The sequence below is a fragment of the Myotis myotis genome, unplaced genomic scaffold, assembly GCF_014108235.1.
Source record: "Myotis myotis isolate mMyoMyo1 unplaced genomic scaffold, mMyoMyo1.p scaffold_m19_p_9, whole genome shotgun sequence".
In the NCBI taxonomy this organism is placed as follows: Eukaryota; Metazoa; Chordata; class Mammalia; order Chiroptera; family Vespertilionidae; genus Myotis; species Myotis myotis.
This window is the reverse complement of record NW_023416401.1, coordinates 30,394,953-30,405,700: the sequence shown is the minus strand read 5'-3', so window position 1 is coordinate 30,405,700 and position 10,748 is coordinate 30,394,953.

The window sequence follows — 10,748 nt, the reverse complement described above, 5'->3', positions numbered from 1 at the left end:
GTCTGTATAATATTCGTTATTGCAGTCCGTGTATGCTTAATTTCTAGTTGGTTCTTTATCACAACATCGAGGGTCTCATTAGATTTCTTGAGGATCTCAATAACTTTATTGGCGGCTTCTAGACAGTTCTTGAGAGACCTTAAAAGTGTGGTTCTGAACTCAATATCCTCCATTGACAGTTTTGTCCTGTTTCTTTGTCTCCGCATTTTTTATGCTTTCTTGGAGCACCCCCTAGTGGTCTTTGTGTGCAGTCTTGTTGTACTTAAGCCTTGATTGTTGTAGTTAATACTAGGGGGATTTGACCTCCAGGCCAACTGGCTGTGAGAATCAGCTGTGTCTGCAGTGGGAAAACTTCTGTCCTCTGGGGAGGTGCTAATCTAGACTTTGCCTGAGGCTATCTGGCAAATGGCTCTGTGCAGGGCTTGGGCGGGGCGGGCCTCAGGGGATCAACAGAGCGGGTGGAGGGAGCAGTTATGGCTGCTCTCAGTCCTGTCCCCAGAGGCTCTGCCTCTCAGAGTCCCAGCAACCACTGCAAACCTCGGAGAGAAAGCTGCCCTCGCGTTCAGACCGATGCAAGACAGTCCCGCTTCTCCTGTTTGAGCCTGGGTCCCTAGAGACTTGCCCAGAACTGGAGCTCAGAATCTGAGGCTCCCTCCCGATTGAAAACGACAACCGCGCTCTCAGCTACCAGCCGGCTCCGTGCGTACCTCCGCACCTTTGTATTTTCCGCACTGCGCCTTCTCTGAGTCTCGTATGCTGTTCTCTTCTAGTTGAAGAATTTCCCCTCAGCCAGTCTTCCTGTGGTTCTGGGCGATGTCCGTTCCGTCTTTTAGTTGTATTTGTGAAGTGGTTGTTCGAGGCAGCTAACTCCGGTGTTTACCTATGCCGCCATCTTGGTTTTTCCTGATCAAAAGTGCATTTTTTAAAAAAGAAACATCCTAAAGAAATGAGTGTGGTTTCTTTGTTGAACAATGGCTCCATTCCTCAGGTAAGGTGGTAAGTGGTTTTTTCATTAATTGTGAGCTACTTATTAACATAAAAAAGTCAACCAAGAGCTAATAGTACACTTATTTGGTTGTATGTTTCCATGTTTATTTAGTGTTAAAGATAAAAGTATCTATTAATTGTTATAATCAATGAAATGGCCCTGGCTGGTTTGGCTTAGTGGGTAAAACATTCGCCTGTGGACTGAACGGTTCCAGGTTCGATTCCAGTAAAGGGTGCATACCTAGGTAGCAGGCTCAATCCCCATTGGGGAGAATGCAGGAGACATTAGATCAATGATTCTCTCTCATCATTGATGTTTCTATCTCCTCCCTTCCTCTCTGAAATCAATGAAAATATATTAAAAAAAACAAAATGAACATAAGTACTTAAAACAAGTAAAATAATATATTCAGTTCCTTTCTATGGTTAAAGGAGAAAGACATCAGGAGAAGGAATTCCTAAAGGAAACAAAATGAGGAGAGAAAGAAGGAAATTGACAGAGAGGATACAGGAGGAAATACATGGGTATTTTAAAATAGAGATAAAAGGAGAAAGATATGCCGACATATACAGAGAGCTGCACTCTTTCCCGGATGTCTCTTCATTTGGTCCGTGGGGCATAGTGCTGTCCAATTTTCTACTTACCTCCCCGCCCATTCCTCTGTCCTCTTGCCAGAGACACTGCTTTTGATTTCGTGTGCGTATATACTCAGAAGTGGAATTTCTAGATCATTGGTTCTCAACCTTGGCTGCACATTAGAATCACCTGGGAATCTTTTTAAAATCCTGATTTCTGGGCCTCATCCTCCGGAAATTCTGTTTCTTTGTTATGGGGTGGGGCCATAACATTAGTAACAAAGAAACAGAATTTCTGGAGAATGAGGGCCAGAAATCAGGATTTAAAAAAGATTCTCAGGTGGTTCTAATGTGCAGCCAAGGTTGAGAACCACTGTTCTAGATCATAGGGTAATTTTATGTTTAATTTTTTGAGGAACTGCCTTACTGTTTTTCATAGCAGCTGTACCATTTTACATCTCAACCAACATAGCACAAGGGTTCTAATTTCTCCACATCTTCATAGACACTAATTTTTCATTTTTAAAATAGTAGCTATCCTAACGGGTGTGAGGTGCTGTCTCATTGTCCTTTGATTTGCATTTCCCTAAGGATCAATGACATCAGACATTTTTTCATGTGCTCATTGGTCATTAGTATATATTCTTTTTTAAAAATTGATTTTATTGGGGTGACATTGATTCACAAAGCCATACAGGTTTCAAGTGTATAACTCAGCAAAACATCATCTGCACACTGCATCGTGCTTCCGTCACCCCAAGCAAAGTCTCTTTCCATCTCCGTTTATACCCCCTTGGCTCACCTCCCCCTCCCCCAACCCTTTCTTTCTGGGTATCACCACACTGTTGTCTGTGTCTATGTGAAATATGTATATGTTTTTCTCACTTCATCACTTCACCTTCTTGCCTCCAGCACCCCAATCCACGTCCCTCTGACAGCTGTCATTCTGTTCTGTGTATCCATGTCTCTCTTTCTGTTTTGTTCATCAGTTTACTCTGTTCATTCGATTTCATATGTGATTCCACGGGGTAAATGTACCACAGCTACTAAAAATATACATTTTTATTGATTTTTTTTGACTTTTTACAGAGAGAGGACGGGAGGGATAGAGATAGAAACATTGGTAAGAGAAAATGAACTCAATGCCTTTCTAATAATTTCTTTTTCTTTTTTATGAGAGAGAGGGAGAGAAAGATAGAGATAGAAACATCAATAAGGAAAGAGACTCATTGATAGCTGCTTCCTGCACGCCCTACACTGGGGATCGAGCCCGCAACCTGGACGTGTGCCCTGACTGGGAATCAAATCGTGACCTCCTGGTTCATAGGTCGACGCTCAACCATTGAGCCACACAGGCTGGGCTCCTAGAATTTCTGACTCCTATTTGTGGGGAAGAATAACAGACTGAGATCTAGGCTTTGGATTCTCTATAGCAGTGGTTCTCAACCTTCTGGCCCTTTAACTACAGCTCCTCATGTTGTGACCCAACCATAACATTGTTTTCGTTGCTACTTCATAACTGTAATGTTGCTACTGTTATGAACTGTAATGTAAATATCTGATATGCAGGATGGTCTTAGGCGACCCCTGTGTAAGGGTCGTTCGACCGCCAAGGGGGTCGCGACCCACAGGTTGAGAACCGCTGCTCTATAAGTACAGACTGTAGATGGGTATTAAGGGAACCAGGGAACTACCCAGTGTTCCTAGTAGTGACAGAACTGGAATCCCTTTAAAGTACGTGAGTCCATACTGATGTTTTCCATTCAACTCCAACTTTAAACCATTATTAATTTTGTTCTGATGCTAGCATATTTTTAAATTTAAATTTTATCCTTGAAAACACACAGATATTTTTAAAAATTGCCTCCTCCAAAACAAATTTAGAGGAGCTTTGTGTCAATTAAGCATCTTCCCATCACCTTCTTAGAAGGTGCCTTTTTCCAAGCCATTTCCAAAGCCTTGAGACCTCAAAGTCAAGTTTTAAAGCTCAATTAATTACAACACATTTACACAGACTATACGGCTTCAAGTCACAGCTCATTGGCAGAAGGTACTCTTGTCTATGAAAGCAGTGGGTTTAACTGACACATACTAAAACAGAATTACTCATGGTCAGCAGTGATAATATTCAACCAGAGTGGTCATTAAAATGAAATTTTCCTGTACAGTTGTTTCTCTTTTGGGGTCTATGGGAAGAATTAAATCTCTGAAAATGTAAAGCTTTTTTCAGCTTCTCTCTTCCTCCACCCTCCTAACTGAGGAGTCCTCTCAGTTATGTTATACTATAGGCAAGTCCCTAATTACAGAATCCTTGGCCTCACTGGGGTGGGGTTGATCTGACACCCACACCTTGATTCCTTCTGTATTTAATCTCTACTCTGGCCCTTAACCTCTCTCCCAAGCCTGTTTAGTGAACCAATGCTTTCCTTTAATTTAATTTTTTTAATCCTCACCCAAAGAGTGAGGAGGGGTGAGGATATTTTTTCCATTGATTTTTAGAGTGGAAGGGAGGGGTGAGGGGGAGAGTCAGAGGAGAGAGAGAGAGAGAGAGAGAGAGAGAGAGAGAGAGAGAGAGAGAGAGAGAGAGAGAGAGAGAGAGAGAGAGAGAAAGAGAGAACTATTGACATAAGAGAGACATATTGATTGGTTGTCTCCCTCTCACACCCTGATAAAGGCAGGGAATTGAATCAGCAACCGAAATGAGTGTCCTTGACAAGAATCGAACCCTTTGGTTTGTGGGCCGACGCTTTAACCACTGAGCCAAATTAGCCAGGGTGCCTGCCTTTTATTTTTAATCTGGTTTCACATCTAGAGTAATAAATCCTCAGGACTGTGTGAGGGGATATCCACTGTGCTGAGTTTTCTAGAAGCTCCTAGAATTCCTGGGCAGACAGATGACAATGCCTCCATTAGTCTGTTCTGACATCTGAGGAACCTGTCCTCCTTACCTTTATATCGCTTTCCACACACCGTCATGCTGCCCATGCAGTTAAGTTGCAGAGGAAAGAAAAGGTTTTGATTGGTTTCTCTCAGAAAACCCCTGCCTCCAGACAGTAAGAAAGAAAAGCTTTCTTTATTACAGGGCACAGCTGTATCACTTGGCCAACCAGTTGCCAGGGGGGACATCAGCATCAGCCTCTTGGAGTCCCCTCATTTCTCTGAGTTCATCAGCCCGCAGGCCAGATGCTCACCGAGTGTGAAGGGTACCTGAGGTTAGTGCTCTCCACCAGTTGCTGCCAGCTACCGCTTGACATGGGGCAGAGTCCTGGGCATCACCCCTCTGTGTGGCTGCTCTGCTACACTGGGTTCTCACGGCCCTGGATTCTGAAGTGACCATGGAAAGTTCATCTTCCGGCAGCCATATAGCTTGTACTTCCCATGCAATGCCCAACTCCTGGCCTTCCTCTGCATCCTGGTTCTCTCCTGGCGACTCTCTGGATGAAATGGTACCATCTTCTATCTGGCTGTGCAAGGCAGAGACCTAGAGGGCAACCCGATGCCCCTGCAGCCCATCTCCTCAGTGTGTTGGCCTTCCTGCCTTGACAGCTCTCAGATTCTCCTCCTCGCTCCTCTTCTACCCCTCCCTCTCAGCCACATCTCCATGGTCTGGCACCTGGCCCCCTGTGACACCCTTCTTACGGGGTTCTCCCAGCCATTCCCTCTGCAGGGTTACTGTGCAGCCCCATGTGTGTGGACAGTGTAGATTCCTAGGCCATCACAGTAAATCCATGTTGCAGAGTTTGTAGAGTGCAGAGACTGACCACAAACAAATGCTTCTGTATCAGGTGGTGATGGTGCTGTGTGTAAATAAAACAGGAGAGGGGTGATGGAGGACAGCACTGTGTGGGATCCTGTTTGATCTCAGTTGGCAGAGAGACCAATGTAACATCCGAGCAGTGAACTAGGACAGGGAAGGAGTCAGCCAGCTGAGCTCTAGGACATGAGACAGGAACAGCAGATGCAGGGTGCAGAGTAGGAGCAAGTTTAGCTTGCTCAAGGATTGCAGGGAGGCCCTGACTGGGTAGCTCAGCTGGTTAGAGCTTCCTCCCCATATGCCAAGTTTATGGGTTTGATCCCTAGTCAGGGCACATACAAAGAGTCAACCAGTGAATGCATGAATGAGTGGAACAGCAGATCTCGATCTCTCTCTCTCTCTCTCTCTCTCTCATCTCTCTCTCTCTCTCTCTCTCTCTCTCTCTCTCCCCCCTCCCCAAAATAAATTGGGGAAAAAAAAAAAAGAATTGTGGGAGGCTGAAAATAAAAACCCAAAATGAGAGGCAGTAAGTATGTATTTGAGACATAAAAACCAAAAAAGAATAGCTGCTTGGGAAGCACTGATTTAGGCAGAAACCCAAATAGTGTTCCGATTAGGAGACGAAGGCAAGAGATATTTGTAAGAGAGGGAAAGGGAATAATTACATTAACAGAAGGAAGACATTTTTGTTAGTGAAGATAAACTAACATAGTGATGCTAATTCCAAACAATGTTTTAAATTTTCAGTCCGGTATTCATCAGTCCAGTAGTTATGATATCTTCCTTCTTGTTATCTTTGCAAATGGTTCTTTGGGATGCAATATTGCCTCAGGTCCAGTCCAAAGGTTATTTTGCCCAGTTTTAACATTCCAAATATTTGAGGCAGAAGATGTACAAGGTAGTTCCTCTGGGATGGCAGCTCTGGCTCCATTTTAAGTGGCTCCGTTTATATTATTTTTTACACCAGTGTGCATCAGGAGCACAGAGCAGAAGAGAGTTAGGGTTAAGGTTGGGTTTAGGGCTAGGGTAAGGGTTAGGTTTAGGGTTAAGATTAGGGCTAGGGCTAGGGTTAGTTTCTGGGTCCTAGGCTGCACATTGGAATCCCCTGGAGACTTGGGGTCAGATTTAAGGTTAGGGTTAAAACTAGGGCTTGTGCTAGGGTTAGGTTTAGGGCTAGGGTAAGGGCTAGGGTTAATGTTAGGGTTAAGATTGAGACTAGGGCTAGGGTTAGTGTTAGGGTTAGGGTTAGCGTCTGGGTCCTTGAATGCACAGTGGAATCACCAGGACAATTAGGGTAAGGGTTGGAATTAGGGCTAGGGTTAGGGTTAGGGTTAGGATGTGTGTCCTTGGATGCACGTTGGAATCACCTGGAGATTTAGAGTTAGGGCTACTGTTAGGTTTAGGTTTAAGGTTATGGTTAGGGTTAGGGCTAGGATTAGCTTTAGGGTTAGGTTAGAGTTAAGATAGGGCTAGGGCTAGGGTTAGGGTTAGTTTTAAGTTTAGGGTTAGAGATAGGGATAGGGTTATGGATATGATAAGGGCTGGGGCTAGGTTTAGCATTAGCTGTAGGGATAGGGCTAGGATCCTTGGGCTTATTTGAAAGAGGGTGTGGGGCCAGGTGAACACATTGCAGTCACCTGGAGAGTTAGGGTTGGGGTTAGGGTTAAGATTAGGGCTATGGCTAGGTTACGGGTTAGGGCTAGGATTAGTGTTAGATCTAGTGCTAGTGCTACAGCTAGGGTAAGTGTTAGTGCTAGGGTAGGGCTAGGACTAGGGATAGTGCTGGAGTTAGTGTTAGGGTTAGGACTAGTTCTAAAGCTATCATTAGGGTTAGGATTAAGAGCTAGGGCTAGGTTTAGTGTTAGGTGTACGTTAGGGTTAGGGCTAGGGCTATGTTTAGGGCTAGGGTTAGGGTTAGGATTAGGGGTAGAGCGAGTGCTAGGATTAGGTATAGGGCTAGGTTTAGGGCTCAGGCTAGGCCAGTGGTTGGCAAACTGCGGCTCGCGAGCCACATGCGGCTCTTTGGCCCCTTGAGTGTGGCTCTTCTACAAAATACCGACTTCTGCGCATGGGCCACGAAGTTTCAATCGCACTGTATGTGCATGCCCGCACGTGGTATTTTGTGGAAGAGCCACATTCATGGGGCCAAAGAGCCGCATGTGGCTCGCGAGCCGCAGTTTGCCGACCACTGGCTAGGCTATGTCTAGGGCTAGGATTAGGGTTAGAGTAAGTCCATCCCTCTGCATGAGGAGTATAGCAGCCTGGCCAGTGTCGCACACGGTTGGGTGAACAAGGGAGGGAGGTTCAAAAAAGGAGGAGGGCCCTGGTGACCAGCAGGAAGTGGTCAGGTGAACTAGTGCCAGGTAAATAGGCGGAAGTGGTCATGTGATCAAGGGGCAGGGCATGGGTGCCCAGCTGGAAGTGGTTTGGTCAACAAGAAGGAGGGGCTGCCGAAACCGGTTTGGCTCAGTGGATAGAGCGTCGGCCTGCGGACTGAAAGGTCCCGGGTTCGATTCTGGTCAAGGGCATGTACCTGGGTTGCGGGCACATCCCCAGTAGGAGATGTGCGGGAGGCAGCTGATCGATGTTTCTCTCTCATTGATGTTTCTAACTATCTCTCTCCCTTCCTCTCTGTAAAAAATCAATAAAATATAGTTAAAAAAGTAAAGTAAAACAATAAAGAAGGAGGGACCAGGTGAACAGCCATAAGTGGTGATGTAAACGAGGGGCTGGGGCCAGGCGACCAGCAGGAAGTGGTCAGGTGAACAAGGGCTTGGGGCCAGGTCAACAGCTGGAAGTGGTGAAGTGGATAGGGCCGTGGGGCCCTGTGAGTGCAGATTAGGGTCACAAGAGGATGCACACGCCCCACCTTCCTGTGGTCTAGACTCTGGATGGCTCCAAGAAGGTGTTCCCTGTGAATGACACAGGAAACTGGCCCTCAGGGCCTGGCGACCAGTCAGTGACTCTGGAAGGGACAAGACAGTGCTTCCAGAATGAAATGGGTTTTCAGAAGCTTAACGCAACAACTCTTTCCCTGATTTCAAAACCCACAGGCAGGGCAGTCAGGGTCGCAGGACACTCCAGTGTGAGATGCCCCTGTGGTGGGGATGGTGAGGGGTCCCTGGGCTCATGGACCCCATGGCTGTCTGAAGGAGGGCAGGTGGGCCCCTTCTTGATGCCCTCCCCGCTGGTAGGAGGCAGCCTGTGAGCAGAAGGTGATCTGGGGCTGTAGGTGGTAGCCACTTAATGCAACTGCCAGATATTGTGAAGTCCACCCCTCTTTGTGAGAGGAAAAGCCACCTGGTCAGTGTGGTTGAGTGGTCAGGTGAACAAGGGGGAGGGGCCAGGTGAAAGACTGGAAGTGGTTATTTGAAGGAGGGGCTTATTTGAAAGAGGGTGTGGGGCCAGGTGAACAGCCATAGGTGGTCAGGTGAACAAGGGCTTGCGGCCAGGTCAACCGCTGGAAGTGGTCAAGACGGGGCGGTGTGGCCATGTGGATGCGGAGGAGGTCACAAGAGGATGCAAACGCCCCACCTTTCTGTGGTCCAGACTCTGGATGGCAGCAAGAAGGTCTCTGTCCTCAAGGAAGAGCATTCCCTGTGAATGAGGCAGAAAGCCGACCCTCAGGTCCCAGCGACCAGTAAGTGACTATGGAGGGGGCACGTCATTTCTCCCAGAATGTATCAGATTTTCAGAGGCTTAACACAGCTCTTTTTCTGATTTCAAGCTCACATGCAGGGCTGTCAGGGTCGCAGGATTATATTCTCTACTTTGAAATCTACTTTGATTTCCCACTGATACAGTGTGACATGCCCCCATGGTGGAGACACCAAGTGTGGGCCCCAGGCTCATGGACCCCAATGGATGTCTTAACGGGGGACTATTGCCCCCCTTCTTGTCTCCCTCCCCGCTGGGTAGAAGGCAGCTTGTGAGCAGAAGTTGAACACGGGTGCAGGATCTCAGGAACAAGGGGGGAGGGCCCAAGTGACCAGCAGGAAGTGTTCACATGAAGAAGGGGTTGGGGCCAGGTGAACATCCAGAAGTAGTCATGTCCACATGGCCAGGTGAACAGCAGGAAGTGGTTTGGGCTAGAGCTAGTGGTAGCATTAGGGTTACGTTTAGGGTTAAGTTGAGGGCTATGGTTAGGTTTAGGATTAGGATTAGGGGTTAGGGCTAGGGCAGGGCTAGTGCTAGGTCTAGGGTTAGTGGTAGGTTTAGGGTTAGGGTTAGTGCTAGGGCTAATTTTAGGTGTAGGTTTAGGGTTAGGTTTAGGGCTAGGTTTGGGACTCAGGCTAGGGCTAGGGCTAGGGTTAGGGTTAAGATTAGGGCTATGGGTAGTGTTAAGGTGAAGGTGAGGGTTAGTGCTAGGACTAGGGCTATGGTTAGAGTTAGGATTATTGGTTAGGGCTAGGGTAAGGCTAGGGCTAGGGCTAGGTAAGAGTTTGATTTAGGATTAGGGTAGGGCTACAGTTAGGGCTAAGGGTAGGGCCAGGGTTAGGGTTAGGGTTAGGGCTAGGAGCTAAGGTTAGGGTTAGTGTTAGGTTTATGGCTATGGTTATGGCTATGGCTATGGTTAAGGTTAGGATTAGGGGTTGGGGTTAGGGTAGGGCTAGGGTTAGTGGTAGTGTTAGGGTTAGGGTTAGGGTTAGGGTTATGATTAGGGCTATGGCAAGGTTAGGGTTAGGTCTAGGATTAGTATTAGGTCTAGTGCTAGGGCTAAATCTAGGGCTAGGGTTATGTCTAGGGTTAGGGTTAGGGTTAGGTTTATGCTTAGGGTTAGGACTAGGGCTAGATCTATGGTTACGGTTAGGATTAGGGTTTAGGGCTAGGGCTAGGGTTAGTGTTAGATCTAGTGTTAGGCTTAGGGCTAGATTTAGGGCTTGGCCAGGGCTAGAGCTAGGGCTAGGGTTAGGGTAGGGCTAGAGCTAGGTTTTGGTTTAGGGCTAAGGGCTAGGGCTAGGGCTAGGGTTTGGGTTAGGGTTCAGACTAGGGCTAGGGCTATGGTTAGGGGTAGGATTATTTTTAGGGCTAGAGCTCGGGTTAGGGCTAGAGCTAGGTTTAGGGCTAGGGCTAGGGTTAGGGTTAGGGTTAGGGCTGGGCAAGGGATAGGGTTAGTTTTAGTGTTAAGATTAAGGGTATGGCTACCATTAGGATTAAGATTAGGACTATGGCTAGGTTTAGGGTTAGGGCTAGGATTAGTGGTAGATTTAGTGCTATGGTTAGGGCTAGGGTAAGTGTTAGGGTTATGGTTAGGGTTAGGTCTAGGTCTAGGCCTTGGGCTAGTGCTGGTGCTAGGTGTAGGGCTAGGGTAAGTGTTAGGGTTAGGGCTAGTGCTAGGGCTAGTGCTTGGGTTAGGATTAGGGTTAGGGCAAGGTCTATGGCTAGGGTTCATCTTTGGGCTAAGCCTAGGGCTAGGGTTAGTTTTAGGGTT